The sequence below is a fragment of the Rhipicephalus sanguineus genome, chromosome 1, assembly GCF_013339695.2.
Source record: "Rhipicephalus sanguineus isolate Rsan-2018 chromosome 1, BIME_Rsan_1.4, whole genome shotgun sequence".
In the NCBI taxonomy this organism is placed as follows: domain Eukaryota; kingdom Metazoa; phylum Arthropoda; class Arachnida; order Ixodida; family Ixodidae; genus Rhipicephalus; species Rhipicephalus sanguineus.
Genome location: NC_051176.1, coordinates 195992972 through 196010481, shown reverse-complemented (window position 1 = coordinate 196010481; position 17510 = coordinate 195992972). Strand labels below are relative to the sequence as shown.

Below are 17510 nucleotides of genomic sequence, written 5' to 3'. Positions count from 1 at the left end.
CTGGGCACTATATACGACTCGCTCCAGCCTGCGCTCCATATGTGAAGTGCTGTTCCTGTTCGCTGTTTTTGTCGTGGGGCGCGCAGAAGGGTGAAGCCAGAGTGTCGAGCACCCGTGGACGGAAAAATCTTTAGCGTCGTGTTTATTTTTTCTATTTTTTTTCTGCGCTAAGAGGCGAGTGCCGTATTTTTCACCGTTTCCGGCTTGCTGCTTTGCAGATGCCGCCCATGCCGTGTGCAACCCCGCCACGTCACGCAAGAAGCCGTCCTACGAGCTTCGCTGAATACTGCATCGACGATCGCTGTGGGGCTCCCAAGGTGGGTGCGCTTACAAACAAAGTCTACCGCCCCAGTTTTACACCGGAGCTGTTCAACTTTTTGTTAGGCTGGTTCGCGTCAGCAGAAAACTCAAGCAGCTCCTAGCATAGTATAAAAAAAATCTTGGTTTGGAGAGGGAATCGAAACCAGGCCGTCTGCGTGTCAGGCAGGTGTTCTACCACAGAACCACGCCAGTGCTTGATGCTGCTTCAGGGAAAAAAAAAAAAAGATCCCGATACATACGTCATGTAGTTCCGTTCCGTTCTGTCATGTAGTTCGTTCCGCTGTTCCTTCAGGCTTGGCACCACTAGTGCGGGGCTGCCCTATTTTTTTTGTCATCTCAAATGAACGCTAACGCGGTATACAGCTTACGGCAGCGTGGGCAACGATAACAATTGTCGTGGTTTAACGTGCCAAAACCACGATATAATTATGAGGAACGCCGTAGTGTGGGACCACGGTTTAATGCTGACCACCTGGGTTCCTTAACGTGCTCCTAAATCTAAGCAAACGGGCGTCCTTTATACTTCGCCCCCATCGAAGTGCGGCCGTCGCGGCCGGGAATCGAAGCCGCGCCCTCGAGCTTAGCTGCGCGACAGCGTCGGCGACGAGACGTCAAAATACTGATCATCGTGTGCGATGGATTAAAGGAGAGGGTTGTGAAATCAGACGGAGGGTATGTCGTAAGAGGGAGACGTATACATGAACGTCCGCCGCATGACCTACGCCAAAGAATATGCGATCACGCATATCCTTTCTGTCGTATCTGTATGCACCACGGCCCAAAGCCATAACGTCATGCATTATATATATATATATATATATATTGTGAGGACCATGAGCGGAAGCGTAGCTTGGGCCCTCGTGGTTGATCAGCACGAGGAAGAGAAAGACGAGGCAGAATAGAACAGCCGGCCTAGTCAACAGGCGTTGTGTCTATTTCTCTGTGTCTTTCCTTTACAATGGCGCAGTCGTCGAACACGGAGCCTTAAGGCAGAAAACGCCTGTGCTCGTCCGTCCTCAGCTTTGCGGAGCCGCCAGTCAAAGAACGCCGTCCACGCTTCCTAGGGCATGGAAACCGCAAGCCTGCCGCCGCAGGAAGCACAGTTCGACGGGGACGGCGTCCAAGCCTCCTCGACACCCGCTTACCTGCCGGCGCTACAAGCACCGTCCGGGGAAGACGTCCAGGCCTCCTCGGCGACTCGACGGTCTTCTACCGGTGATTTCATTCATCGTGTTGACCACGCTTCCCTGATTGAGGACATCGCCACGTTGATTGCTGCGACGAAAACATATTCCGCGGCCGCAGCCAATAGTTCTCCAGGCGGCTCACCCGACGATGCTACGAGGATCATCCGCGCAGCCACGCGCTTGTCCGAACAGCTTCACAGCTTGGCGCCTTCTAACTGCGGGTTCTCAACCGCCGCCGTGAGTACCGGGGGCCCCGCATTCTCCACGGCCATCGACCCTGGCTCCTCGCTCAACCTTCCCACGGACGTCATGCGGGCGACATCCTTGCTTGCCCAGGAACTAGACCGTTTCGCCGCGAGAGCCTCCAGATCCTTGCAGTCCACATTACCATCAGCGGTTGCATCGGAACTACCGGAGTTCCGAGGATTCCAGGATAATGCCGTTCTGTGGATCAAAGCAGTAAACGACCTCGCCGCCCGCCATGCCTGGCCGGATCATCGGAAATGGCTGGTGGCCATCGACCGCCTTCGCGATGCTGCCAAGGCATGGCATGGCTACGAAGACGTCAAACAACAATCCTGGACTGAATGGTGTGCCAGGTTGACTTACGTATTTCGCCCGCTTTCACATACTTGCAGCCCCTCCCCTACCGACTCACTGTGTACCACTCATGGCAGCTGTGAGACGCACAACCTCGACGGTGCATCTCGGGCCCCTACTACCCTGCCCTCCATCGGTGACCGAGATCAAGAGCTTCATCACGATGGTGTAGCTGTGCCCTGCACCAACTTCTCCGCTCCTGAACCCCGGCCCGATGGTACAGCTGTGTCCTGCAGCTCCTTCACAGGAAGCTTCGCGGAACGCTCCGCGTCAGACACCGACACAGGCCGCCAGCTGCACTTGGTGGTCGAGAACTCAAACTCATTGTCGCGACCCACCTCACGACCTTCCTTTCTCGTGACCAAGCCTGCCTCCAAACCACAGAAGTCGATCACGCGAGCGCTAGGCTTATCTTCACCTTGGCACGTGGACAAGCCGGCTCCTCCGTTTTCCAACACGCTAACCGTTCCCAAGCTGGACGAGCCCATGCCAGCAATAGATATTAATGTGCTCTCAGACCCACCGGAGCTCAGTACGCGAAGTTCATTGCAGTCATTGGCCGAGTGCGCATATGGTCACCTTGCCCTGAGTAAGATCCAAGCTGCTGGTACAAGAGACCGGCCAGTACAGCCTAAGTGCGTCGATGGCGTGACTGATGAATTCCGCAGCGATGCTGTCACATCAATGACTCCGCAGTCGGCGATTCTAGCATATCGCAGACGCGCACCGGAAAGCGCTTGCATGGACGTTCCCATCCCGTTCAAGGATGTCTCTCTGATGGAGGACGGAGAGACCAAAACGCCAACAGACATCAATGACATGCCACTTCGATCCAAGTGTCGCTCTCTTAGACCAAATAACACGAAGTTCTGTGGCACGCACAGTATCCACATGTGGGGCACTAAAGTAGTGAGAATTGATGACGTGGCAGTGCGGAAGCTTGTACAGAGGTTGCGAAAGAAGTGCCAACTGCTCGCGTCGTCTTCCGCCGCTCACCACGTTAGGCCACAGCGCGACCGAGGCCTTCTGCGACCTCCCCGACACAGCCAGCATCGCCCCCCAGAATGTTCGGCAGCTCTGCAAGACAAGTCGTGGCGTAAGCAAAACCGACCACCGCGGCACAGTCAATGCCGACCGCCAGACGTCATCGGCAAAGCACAAAGGCAAGCCCAGCGGCGTTGTATCGATCGACCACGGCGACACAGTCAACGTCAGCCACCAGAGACACTGTCGGCGGCTTCGTTCATTCGCAGTCATGGCCGAGTGTGAGAACCATGAGCGGAAGCGTAGCTTGGGCCCTCGTGGTTGATCAGCGCGAGGGAGAGAAAGACCAGGCAGAATAGAACAGCCGGCCTAGTCAACAGGCGTTGTGTCTATTTCTCTGTGTCTTTCCTTTACAATATATATATATATATATAATATATATATATATATATATATATATATATATTATATATATTTATATATATATATATATATATATATATATATATATATATATATATATATATATATATATATATATATATATATATATATATATATATATATATATTGTAGCGAAGCGTTGGAAGCCTGTAATGGGTCGTCCTCTTCCGCTCTTCTCTGACAGCACGCTCCTCGCGCTCAGAGTCCGCGCTCTGTCTTCTTGACTGTCGCCGTTGGGCTTCGTCGACTAGTGCCGTCAATAAAGGCCTTTATAATTTGGTGGAGATTGCTGCGCCGTCCAACCAGCTTCGGTCTCCGTTCGATACCCCTGGCGCTTCGATCCCGTACCGTGCCCTCTACCATGCCTCAAGACGCCGCCCAGCAAACGCTTCCCCCTGTGCCGACACCATGCCCCGGTGTCTCCCGCATCCGTGACCCTCCTGTCTTCACCGGCGCGGATGGCACTGACGTGGAGGACTGGCTCGCGATATACGAGCGCGTGAGCGTACCTAACAAATGGGACGAGGCAGGAAAACTGAGCAACCTGGTTTTCTACCTCGCGGGTGTGGCAAGCCTCTGGTACAATAACCACGCAACCGATTTCCTTACGTGGTATGATTTCAAGACCGCCATCATCATCGTGTTTGGCCGCCCCGCCGTTCGTAAACTGCACGCCGAACATCGTTTACGTGAACGCGCTCAGCAGACCGGTGAGTCTTTTACGAGCTACATCGAAGACGTCCTCGACTTGTGCAAGAAGGCCGACGAAACCATGTCTGAGTCTGACAAGATCCGCAACGTTATGAAAGGCATCGACGACGATGCCTTCACCATGCTGCTTGCCAAGAACTCTCGTACTGTGACAGAGGTGATCACGCTGTGCCAAAGCTACGAGGAGCTGCGCCGGCAGCGGTTGCTGACCCGTCGAGCTCCATCACGCGACGCCGATCTCGCTGGCCTGTCGGCCATTTCTGATCACTCGGCCTTGCTCGCCGAGATCGTCATTTGTGCGCGAGGAAATTGCCCGCCAGTTTTCTCTCCTGGCCTTCCCTCAGTCGCAGCATGTTGAACAGCCGTCGACCACACTGCTGCCTCCTTTACGCCGGGCTATTCAACAAGAAATCGCGGAGGTCATGCCGGAATACCACCAGCCACCTCAGGCGCCTGCGCCGCTCAGTTACGCGCAAATTGTAGCCAGGCCACCCCAAGCAATCCCTGTGTCTGCCCCACATGCTTACGCCGAAGTCGTCGCCAGGCCACAAGCCTTCGAGGCGAGTGTGCCGACTGCGTACGCCGACTTCATTCCTAGGCCACGACTGCAACCCACCATGCAGTCCTATCAGCCGCCGCCCCGTCCGCCGCGTCTTGAGCCATGGATGGGACCTACCCCGGCGAACCGATGGCGCACTTCCGACAACCGCCCCATCTGCTTTGCGTGCGGTTGTGCCGGTCACGTCGCCCGCTATTGCAATCGCGTGCAGTCGCATCCAGTCGCCTCAACCATCCCAAGCCAGTCAAGCCGCCCGTATTACGATTCACCGCCGCCTATGTTGCCGCCGTCTCGCCCAGCTCCCTCTACCCGCCGTTCACCGTCACCACGACGCCGCTCACTGTCCCCGATGCGGCCACGTCTGGTCCCACGTGACAGGAAAACTAGTCGTCGCAGTCCACGAGGCAAGGGCTGCGACGCTATCGAACTGCGAAAGCCCTCAGCGAAGCCCATCGAACGTGATAGACGTGTTTGTGGACGGTGTTCGTGCATCTGCCCTTATCGACACTGGAGCCGCCGTATCCGTTATGGACGCAAAGCTTAGCCGAGTACTGCGAAAAGTGACGACGCCTCTTTCCGGGCTCTCCCTCCTTACAGCCGGCGCCCAAAGTATTCACCCGACAGCGGTGTGCTCAGCCCGCGTCATGATTAAGGACGCTATGTATGCCGTCTAATTCCTGCATACATGCACTCACGACGTCATCCTCGGATGGAATTTTCTCTCCCGCCACGACGCCGTAATTCATTGCGCACCCGCCGAAATAGAGCTCTCACCATTCTCTAATTTGACGCCGGCAGACAGTCCATCGGCTGCGAGCAAGGTACTCGTCCAAGACGACATCAAAGTGCCTGCTAACTCGTCAACGGCGCTGTCAGTCCACTGCTCTAGTCTCTCCGACACCGTTGCACTCCTCTCGCCATATGACCGTGTTTGCACGAGGAAAGGTTTGCTGGTGCCTTTCGCGACCGTGCAAGTCACTCAGGGCAGCACCCCTATTTTTGTAATCAACCCCTCCCCGTACAGTGTTACGTTGGTGCCAGGGGAATGTCTCGGCAGCGTGGAACCTCTCGAAGACGCACAAGTTTTGGACGAACCCGATGACACGCACGGCCGCAGTTCAGTGCTGTTTCGACGTCTGCTTCATCACCCGCTGACGTATTTGGTTCCTCCATAGCTGACAACCTTACGCAGGTGCAGCGTTCCCAGCTTCTGGACCTGTTGGAAGAATTTCGCCCTTCTTTCGATGTCGCCCAAACTTCTCTCGGCCGCACGTCGGCCGTTACGCATGGCATCGACACTGGCGACCACCTGCCACTGCGGCAACGTCCATATCGCGTATCTCCCACAGAACGCCGTGTAATCACCGAGCAAGTCGACGACATGCTTCGACGCGATGTCATTCGACCCTCTAACAGCCCCTGGGCGTCTCCTGTCGTTCTTGTTGCGAAGAAGGACGGTTCTGTGCGGTTCTGTGTGGACTACAGACGACTCAACAAGATCACTCGTAAGGACGTGTATACACTGCTGCGAATAGACGACGCGATTGACAGCCTGCAAGGAGCCGAATTCTTTTCATCTCTCGATTTGCGCTCAGGGTACTGGCAAGTACCTATGGCTGATGACGCTCGACCGAAGACCGCCTTTGTCACGCCCGACGGCCTGTACGAATTCAACGTCATGCCGTTTGGGCTGTGTAATGCGCCCGCCACCTTTGAGCGCATGATGGATACCGTTCTGCGCAACCTGAAATGGCACATGTGCTTGTGCTACCTCGACGATGTCGTCGTGTTTGCTCCTGACTTCTCCACGCATCTTCAACGCCTACGGCATGTTTTGACGCGTTTGAGCGGCGCCGGTCTGCAACTGAATCTAAAGAAGGGTCGATTTGCAGCACGGCAGCGGTCAATCCTCGGCTACGTTGTGTCCAAGGACGGAATTATCCCCGATCCAGCCAAGCTTCGGGCCGTGACCGAGTTCCCCAAACCTACGTCCGTCAAAGAACTGCGCAGTTTCATAGGACTGTGTTCCTACTTTCGGCGCTTCATTCGAAATTTCGGGACTATCATATCGCCACTGACGAAGCTCCTCTGAAGTAACGGGCCCCTCCATTCGTGGTCGTCAGAGTGCGACGACGCTTTCGCAAAGCTCCGTCGTTTGTTGACGTCGCCTCCCATACTACGCCACTACGACCCTACGGCCCCTACAGAGGTACACACAGACGCTAGCGGTGTTGGCCTTGGCGCTGTCCTTGCGCAGCGCAAACCAGGGTTCCCTGCATATGTCGTGGCATATGCAAGTCGTACGCTTACTAAAGCCGAGACCAATTACACCGTCACCGAAAAGGAATGCCTGGCGATCATTTAGGCCCTTAAGAAATTCCGACCTTATTTGTATGGTCGCCCATTTGATGTCATCACCGACCATCACGCACTATGCTGGTTGTCGTCATTGAAGGATCCCTCAGGCCGCCTCGCCCGCTGGGCACTTCGCCTACAGGACTACAATATCCGCGTGCTGTACCGCAACGGACGCGCTCTCGCGCTCCCCCTTGCCTGACGACAATACTACCAGCTCAGTGTCTCACAATGCCGTTTCTTCTATCGACATTCACACCATCGCTACTGAACAGCGCAAGGATCACTGGATTGCCTCACTGATAGCCTTGCTGACTGATCCATCGGCAACACCATCAACTCGCGCGTTGCGTCGTCAAGCCCACCACTTCGCCGTTCGCGACGACCTCCTCCACCGACGCAATTACGGCGACGGCCGCCAGTGGCTACTCGTTATATCCCGCAGTCTGCGTTCTGACATATGCCAGTCGTTCCACTCTGATCCGCAGTGTGCACATTCTGGGGTATCGAAAACCTACCACCCCATTCGCCAACGGTACTTTTGGCGAGGGATGTACGGCTACGTGCAGAAGTTCGTTCGCTCTTGCATCGATTGTCAGCGCCGCAAAACTTCAACGCACCTGTCGCCGGCAGGTCTGCAACCTCTACCTTGCCCTGACCGGCCGTTTGGGCGCGTTCGCATCGATTTGTATGGACCACTTCCTCTAACGTCGGCTGGTAACCGCTGGGACATCGTCGCTGTTGACCACCTTACGCCATACGCCGAAACTTCCGCCCTCCCAGCGGCTACAGCGCGCTATGTTGCCTCCTTCCAGCTGCACCGATTCATGCTGCGCCACGGTCCACCCCAGGAGCTGCTCAGCGATCGAGGTCGTGTCTTCTTGTCCGAAGTCGTCGAAGCCATTCTGAAAGAGCGCAACGTTGTTCACCGGAAAACTACTGCTTACCACCGGCAGACGAATGGCCTCACCGAACGCTTTAACCGCACGCTCGGCGACATGCTCTCGATGTATGTACGTCGCCGCCGATCACACAAACTGATATGCCATTCTGCCTTTCGTCACCTACACCTATAATCAGGGGCGTAGCCACGTTAGGGCACACCGGGCCCGTGCCCCCCCCCCCCCCCCCCCGAAATTTTTTTTTGCCATAGCATACAGAGCAGAAAATGACACTCGACCACATCTGCCTGCTCGTCCCCACTACAGATCAAATAGGTGCCCCCCCCCCCCCCCCCGAAAAAAATTTCTGCCTACGCCCCTGCCTATAATACCGCCCCTCAGAGCACTACTGGTTTCTCGCCTTTTTCTTATTGTACGGCAGGCACCCGTCGCACACAATCGACACAATCCTTCCATACAAGCCGGATCCGTCTGAGTGTGCGCCTATTTCTGCCACAGCAAGACTTGCTGAGGAGTGTCGAAAGCTTGCCAAGACATTTATTACGCATGACCAAGAGCGGTAGAAGAGCATTCGCGGTGACACCACCACTTCTGCGCCCACGTTCCTCCCTGGAGCGCTCGTATGGCTCTCGGTCCCTACCACTGCAACTGGCCTCTCTTCAAAATTACTGCCGAAATACGACGGCCCCTACCGTGCCGTCGAACGCACGTCTCCGGTCAACTACCTGATCGAACCCATTGAACCATCTTCGGACATGCGCCGTCGAGGGCGCGACATTGTCAACGTGGAGCGCCTGAAGCCCTACCATGACCCGCTCATAGTGACAAGCAGTTAGGTCGCCAGGCGGCTCCCTTTTCGTACCCGGGGTAATTGTAGCGAAGCGTTGGAAGCCTGTAATGGGTCGCCCTCTCGAGTGCTTACTAGTGGGTCGTCCTCTTCCGCTCTTCTCTGACAGCACACTCCTCGCGCTCAGAGTCCGCGCTCTGTCTTGACTGTCGCCGTTGTGCTTTATCGATAGTGCCGTCAATAAAGGCCTTTATAATATATATATATATATATATATATATATATATATATATATATATATATATATATATATATGCGTGTGTGTGTGCGTGTGCAGTAAAGGCAGGAGCTTTCAGTGGTGCTGGGCAATCTTTGGGAAACGGCAATAATGCTTTACAAAACAGTGAAGAACCACCCTTAAGACACCCAAAGGACGCGACAATCTAATTTTCAGACAGCTGCACACAACGAACCAATGGAAAGAATACCATACGTACAAGAACACTCGTTAAGAATTTTTGTGGTAGACATAGCAGTGGTGTCACATGCTCTTGATTATTTGAAGAGGCGCACCCTATTTGCTGGAAACTGAGGGAGTGATCATAGGTAATTACGAAATTTCACAGAATAACCTTGTAATTATGAACTTTAGAGCACATGCCACTATTGCAGCATTTCATAGAAATACGCCTTTATATAGATCGCAAAATGAATGCATTGATGCTGTTTCAGTTAACAACTTATCAACGCTGCATTTTGCTACAGTGCCCAAACGTATTAGCCGGGGCTTCGAAACAATGCAGTCGCTAGCTTCCACATTGACAGAATGGTCGTGTTTGTCTGGCCATATGCTGCTATAGTATGTCTCACCAGATGATATGGTTAGTTCGGAAATTAATTAGGCGCACGAATATTATAGTGCGTGTACTAAACGTGATTGGTTTAGTCATACATGGATACAGTTCAACGTACGGAAGCTACGCAGGAGCTATTAGAGTCCATTGCGGAACAGCGCAAAAAAGGACAAAACACCAGAGATCAGAAATAGACACGAACAAGCACTGACTATCAAGTGAAGCTTTATTCCTAAGAACAAGCCAAATATGAAGGAAAAGGTCAAGAAAACATACCGAGCCTGCGCAAGAGGTGCAAGGGAGAGAGAGAGGGGGGAAGGAGGGCAAGGGGCACCCGAAAGCGCAAGAACCTACGACACACATCGCGTTTCACACCTGTCAATGAAGTTGAAGATAACATATTTCATTTTCATGCAATGTTACGGAGGGTATACACTGACGCACAACTGCGACTGCTTGTGGATGTGCGCAGCCTCAACGTGCTCACGGTCACTTTGATTTCTGTGTCTAAACAAAATCGAAGTATCGCCAAGGAGTGGTGAGCACGCAGACTTTTTGCAGTACGCCGATAGATTTAGGCTTGCGTACCCTTTCAAAAAGTTGCAATGTTCTCTGAGTTGAACATTCAGACAGCGTCCTGTCCTCCCTACATATACGCGATTACATGAAAGGGGGATCGAGTATGCAACATTTGAGATACAAGGTACATAATTATGCACATGCCTAACATTGTACTTGCCTTCCGGGACAAGTTGCTTACTAAGCACACGCCGGTCTACCTTCAATCATAAAGGGGCTAACTTTTTCCTGGCGAAAATTACCACTTTGCAGTGTTGTTTGCGTTACCGAAAAAAAAAAAGTAACTAAATACGTTACTCCTTACGCTGACAAAAAAGAACGCGTTACCACCCTACATTATATCTACAAAAAAGGTAACGCGTTACGGTTACCGTTACCAAAAAAAAGTAACGCACGTTACTTCTGCCGTTACACCATGATCAGAAATTTTAATCAGTGCGCCCTTGCTGCAGGAACCAGAATAACAATTTAATGAACCTCACTTTATATTTCACATAAAGCCCCTAACTAGAACAATGATTTTAGGTTAATTACTGATATAACTAGAAAACTCTACACAAGTGTGCAGGACTTTAGAAACACCATAGTGGAGTAATGTTTACTGTAGATTTGCATGTGATGGCTTATAACTTTGTGGCGCGTGGTAATGCCATTCCTCAAAGACACATTAAGGAGAAAATAAGATTTAATCATCAACGCTCCCCAGAAAGAAAACATGTCTGATCTCTCAACAAATATACAGTAATTCTGAAGGCGTGCTTCTACTTAGCGTACACAACATACGCGCAGGTCTTGTAGGAATGAAAAACTCGCGGGGTCCCCTATGCATTCACCTAAGACGACTCGAAGGCGAAAGTCATCTTTTTTTTTCTTCTCAGTTGATGTATTCATCCTCCTCCGCCACCCTCCGAATGCTTTCTGCACTTAACGTGGTTTTCCGCCGCCTCTAGGATCGGAGGCACCTCACCTGGTTTTGCACTGCCTCCGTGATCGGCCCCCTTTGACGGCATATGTGATGACGTCATATGGTGACGTCATCACGTAGATGATTTTTTTTGCATCACTCGTGTTTCCCCAACGCCGCCGGAAGCCGACGCCGATGGTCAATTTTCTCGCCTTAAAAATCCTTAAGTTCCACAGCCCAGGAAAAAAAAAATATTTGCAGCCTTATTGACCCTTAAACCGACATAATTGCCGCGAAAATTGCGAGTGTTTTAAGCCAAGGCGTTCAAAGTCAGCCTCGCTCGCTCAGGAATTCGACAACCAGAAACGTATACCCGCAATTAGAAGCAGATAGAAGCATACTTTATTTTGAAAACAGAACTGATAAACCGCGCTCTAGTATTGCAGGTGGAAGGGGGTTTATCGGAGCGAAAAAGCAGTTCAGCAGGATCGGCGCCAACAGCTCGCGAACAGCGCTCGCGCTTCCCACCCACTGGCGAATGTCTTGCTCCTTCACCACAATACCTCGGCCACCCTGAAGGGGAGCCATCCTGGCGATTCAAGGTGACGAGAGAATAGGAGGGTCATAACAGGGCTGACGTGGACAGCCTCACGACCAAGACGGCGCTTGTCCGTGGATGGCTTGACCATCCACGGACTTGATCATATAGGTGACGGGAGAAGGGCACTTGATGACGCGGCAAGGGTCGGTATTCGGTGCAAACTTGGGAGTCAGGCCACGAGAGTGTAAAGGCAGCCGGAGCCACACCAGGAAGCCGACGGGGAAAGTGTCGTCGACCTGATCGCGGTCATGGCGATCTTTTTGGAGGGCTTGATTATCCGCGGTGAATGAGCGCGTGAGCTGACCGTACTCTTCAGAAAATACTGCACCATTTCAGAAACTGGGCTGAATTTGGAAGCGTCTGGATTATATGGCAAAATTGTCGAGTGTGCTGCATGGTTCGCGGCCATATAAAAGAAGGAATGGGCAAAAGCCTGTGGTAGATTGTGTCGCAGTATTAAATGCGTACGTCCCGAAGGGGAGAACATCCCAATTGGAGTGGTCAGAGTCAATGTACATCGCAAGCATGGCTCCCAGCGTTCGGTTGAAACGTTCCGTTAGGCCGTTCGTCTGAGCGTGGTAGGCTGTAGATGTTCGGTGTGCCGTACGACATGAATGAAGGAGCTGTTGCAGAACTTCGGACACGAACACGCGACTTCTGTCGCTCAGTAGTTCACGCGTGGTGCACCATGGCGGAGAACGAACCGATGCAAGATGAAGGTGGCAACGTGAAGAGCAGCAGCCGAAGGTGTAGAGTATTTTACGGACGGATTTCGGTGCCGCCATGCTGGGCTGTTAACCTTGCCGTGTTTTATCTTGAACAGCTAAGCGGACATTGCTACGGTGGGCGTATACACATGAAAACTGTTGGGTTGGTGCATTCGGCGTTTCCTGGCTTTATCAGTTCCCGTGACGGGATACAAAAATAAGAAAACATTCGTTTAACAGCCTATGATGGCGGCGCCCATATGCCTTACGTAACATAGTCTATAGCGCTGCCGTTCTTGCGTATCTTGTGAGATGGTCTGCAGCGACAACCGCCCATCGATTACCAGCAACAGAGCAGGGGAGTGGGCCGTATAAGTCAATCCCAACACGGTCAAATGGGCGTGCAGGACATGGCAAAAGCTGCAATAGACCGGATGAATGCGGAAATGTCTTCCGTTGCTGACACAATGAACATGAGCGAATGTATATTTTCGCACAAAGTTGTGCATACCCCGCCCCTCCAGCACTTTGGAAGGGGGTTTATTGGACGACGTCGAGTAGCAGGCAGAAAGCCGGCACAGCGGAAAGGCAGTTCAGTAGGCTCGGCGCCAACAGCTCTCGAACAGCGCTTCGCACCAAGAGAGCGTCCCACTGGCGAATGCCTTGCTCCTTTATCACTGCACAGGGACAAATTGCTGACGACTACAACTTGCAAAATTTAAGCAACAGCTCTATTTCAAAGCTGTCTTCTGACAGCTTTCCCCTCCTCTTATTGCATACGTCCGCACCTACGGTAAATAGGTAGGTGGTTCACGGACGCATTAGATGATACTCCTCTTGTCAACGCCTGGCAGGCCGATAGCCGCTGCGACAAGAGGATAGCTTTGGGAATGTGGCGCATATGAGACGTAGGAGTTCTGCGTAAGACGCCCGGGACAATTGGAATAAAAGTAACGTGTAACGTGACACCTCGCGTTACCGAAAAATGTTAACGTAAGTACGTTACCCGTTACAGTTACGAAAAGGCAATGAGTACGTTACTAAATTACCAAAAAAAGGTAACGCGTTACCGGTAACGCCGTTACTTGTAACTCGTTACCGCCGACACTGCCACTTGGACACCATAACGAGAAGCACCCTTTTTAAAAAAGGCGGTGGGTGAAACCATGTACATATGGAAGGATGGCAGATTTCTTGCGCGGTTCCTCCTCATCCGTGGCACAATCGGCTGCAGCACCTCTTTGCAGACCTTTGACAGGAAATCTTGCGCGAAGTCAGCCAGTCTCAAGGTTGTGTTTTGGTGTTTTGTCCTTTTTTACGCTGTTCCGCAATGGACCATTACCAACCATGGAGCCCAGCTCACCACGCTTCTGGAAACTATTGAGTCACCTAAGGGCATTTTTGGTCACACGCATTCGCGTTTCATGAGCACAATGTCGTTTTTAATTGTTACGATGTAAAATGAGATGGCGCACAAATAAGGCTTCGGCTACTCCTTAGCTCTTGAGTGGATCGAACATCCAACGCAAGAAATAAACGTAAAAACAGTAGTGCGCGGTAAATAAATATAGCGACTCTTTTGGCTATCGACCAAGGAGGGCGCATTGTTAATTCATTTGAATTTTACCCTTGTAGGGATGCGGTCGCCGCCACAGGAAATTAAAAAGGCTAGAGATGCATCGTCTGCATAACTATGGCGGGTGAAATATCCCTCTATAAGTACATGCCTTAGTGGGCAGTTATAAAGACTGGTCAAGTGCAGTGTACAATAAAACACTAACATTGATTAACAGTTAGTTCGCTATCTATCTGTGCAAAACGAAAGCTTTTATGGGTCGATATGATAATGTCACAAGTATATAGTACTCAGACGCTTTCTGGCAAGCACCTGTGCCAGATGTGCCAGTCGAGCATTATAATTAATTGCTGGGGTTTTACGTCCCAAAACCACTATATGATTATTAGGGACGCCGTAGTGGAGGCTGCCGGAATATTCAACCACCTGGGGTTCTTTAACGTGCACATAAATCGAAGTACACGGGTCTCTAGCGTTTTCGCATCCAACGAAAAGGCGGCCGCCGCGGCCGGGATTCGATCCCGCGACCTTCAGGTCAGCACAGTCGAGCGTTATTGTAGAGTCAAACAGGGACGCTACAGGTGAGTTTGTGCCGTCGCCGTGATGTCCCGTAAAAAGTTTTACGCTGTAAATCCTATTGAGGTATACGTTAGACGGTCTGTGAGGGTGTGAGCGGAAGCGCGCGAGTGTGAGGCGAGGAGGATGGTGGTTTTATGCGTGCAGTTTTTCAACGTACCCAGTAAGAGCCGGCGCGGGGGTAGGAGGTGACTGGGTTAATTGAGCGCTCGTCTCCTCGAAGATGATTGTTGGCTTCTTGTGTGCAATCTTCCCGCGTGCTTAGTGTTGGAAGTCGCATTATTTCCAGCCCATGCGGTTGAAGCGAAATTGAGTGCGAAGTTTTTGTTCATTTCTGCTTGTGCTTTTCTTCACGCCAGTGTTATGGCATCGAGCGTGTTCGTGATTATCCAGTGAGATATGTTCGTCTGCGCGCATGACACAGTGCTTGTTAATGAATTAGTAAGCGAATGTCAACTGCAATATACAAACACTCGTGTAGTTGTCTAATACACTGCTGTCGCTGTCAAGGCATTGCGTTTCGGGAAAAACTACCATCCTCTTCTATAGTTTTCTCATAATAACTGCATTTCGATATCATTAACTCCCATTCTAGTAAAAATCTAAGAATATATAATATATTCACACCTTCTTGAGTTTCTTGAGTCAAATTCCTTCTTAATAAAGTAGTTTCGTGCTAAGCGCGATCGCTATGTTTTAGTGACGACTTGTTCATTAACTCCGATCTTGAACTTGATACTGACCGCATACATTTGTATTTTGCTAAGGAATTTGACTCCGTCTCACACGATCTACTTATCTTTAACATAATCAACTCAACATAGACCCCAGCGTACTTGCATGGATTAATGGAGTTCTTTCTGACCGTAGCCAGTATGTGAAAGCCAACGATTTTTGTTCACCTAACTCTGCTGTAACATACTATGTCCCGCAAGGGTGAGATTTAGGTCCATTGCTTTTTTTAATTTATGTTATTCATTTTCTTACTCGCCTCTCTTATTCGTGCACACAGTCATCATTTGCAGATGGCTGTGTACTTTACCTAAAAATTACTAAACACACAAGTTGTCTTAACCATCGACGCGACCTAGATCTAGATATAATATTTGAATGGTGCGACAAATGGCTCATGTCACTTTATACAACTAAACGTAAAAGCATGCGAGTTTCTCGTCACACTCACTGTCCGCGTACTTATTCCTTCAATAACATTCCATTATAATTGCATTGGTGTTCACATCTCTTTTAATATTTTGTGCGGTATGCATGTCGAATAGGCGACTATAGTAACGCGAACCTAATGATAGGTTATCTGCGTCGAAATTTTTCCACTGTCCCGTTGTCCCCTGAAGTTAACACTTTACAAAACCTTGGTGGGTTCTTAATTAGAGTACGCATGCGTCATATGGAATCCTACTCATACCACTCTCATTCAAACTCTCGAAGCCATTCAGAATCGTGCAGCACGTTTAATCTTATTCATTTATTCACGCCATTCCAGTGTCCCGTCTATGAGGAGCGTCCTAAACTTGCCTGACCTTTCCTTGCGCCGAAAGTCACCTCGCCTTAATTACAACAATGATTTGAAGGACGTCCTGTTTCATCCTCCTCGTTACACATCGCGAAGGATGGATCATATCATTGTCGCACAAAATTGTGTAGTGACTCTTTTGTTCCTAGTACAAGGATCGCCTGGAACCACCTTCCCGCCTTAATTTCAAGCATAACGGATTGCTAAGGGTTCAAGGTCGCTTTACAAAATGCCTTGCAACATTTTGTTTTTGCTTGTTTTTGCTAACGCACGTCTTACGCTCTTTCCCCGCCCCCTTCTGTTGTGCCTTCGGACCCTGAATCGTATTTTAATAAATAAATAAATAAATTGCGGCGTCGAGTTCACGCAGGTTTATATTCGCAATAGCGTTATTCTTACTGGCTGGCGTTAAAGGGACGCTAAAGAGCAAAACGATTTTTCTCATATTAGCGAAGCATTCTTTCACGATACCAAAAACACTGCGCTTGCTGCGAGAAGACGCCTAGTAAGCGGGAAAACGTGCAAAAACAAAATGTGGGTGTCGACGCCACCTTGAGGTTGCCGCACCATTCGCCGTGACGTCACATGTTTTGGTGGCGCCTATACTAGGAGCTACGTAGTTCCTAATCGGTAGAAATGAAGTACATTGTCCTCTGAGGGGGCCACGGACTTAACGCACCAAGTTTGGGGTAATTTTGTTGAGCCAATGGCGCCAAAATACGATAAGTACACTTTGAAATCCGTGACGTCACGTGGGAAGATTTCGGCGCGAAATTTAAAAATGAGACTTTGAACTTGATTTTCTCCTCTATTAATAAACCTATAACGGCGAAATTAACGACATTAGAGTTCTCAGAGCCCGATTTATGGATCTACATCGATCCATTGTTTCTCTTTAGTGTCCCTTTAAAGCGCCATACATTTTATCAAGTAGGTTGTCCTAAAAACTCGGTGACAGACCATTTGCAGGCAGAGGTTCTATGCACGCTTGGATGGTTCAAAAAATTGTGATAGAAATACTAAGGAAAAGTTATACAATACCTAAAACGAATAAAGTGCAGTTTACAGATTCGAGAATATTGCCAGAAGGCTTGGCGCCGTGAGGTTCTTACATGTTGAGGGCAAACCTTAGTCTCGGAAAGTTTTATTTCTACTTGGTCGAAACAGTTGACACGTAGTACTAAAGGTTTGGTACTGGAAGCCGTACGTCAGGCTTGTTTTTTAGAAGGGTGGCAGATCGGGCTAGTTGGTGCTCCATGATCAGAATCGTAATAGCGCGGAAGCAACACAAAGGACGCACACAAGCGCTAACTTTCAACTAAACTTTATCAG

The 17510-nt window shown here is 50.5% G+C and overlaps 1 protein-coding gene across 1 annotated transcript in view; it reads left to right on the top strand.

Annotated features, from left to right (window-relative positions):
• The window catches only part of LOC119404996 (probable G-protein coupled receptor CG31760), a 166890-nt gene that overhangs the window by 67508 nt on the left and 81872 nt on the right, over positions 1-17510 (top strand). Inside the window, exon 2 of the mRNA XM_037671748.2 lies at positions 219-317. The gene's annotated coding sequence lies outside the window, so the exon portion shown is untranslated. The remainder of the gene's footprint in view (positions 1-218; positions 318-17510) is intronic.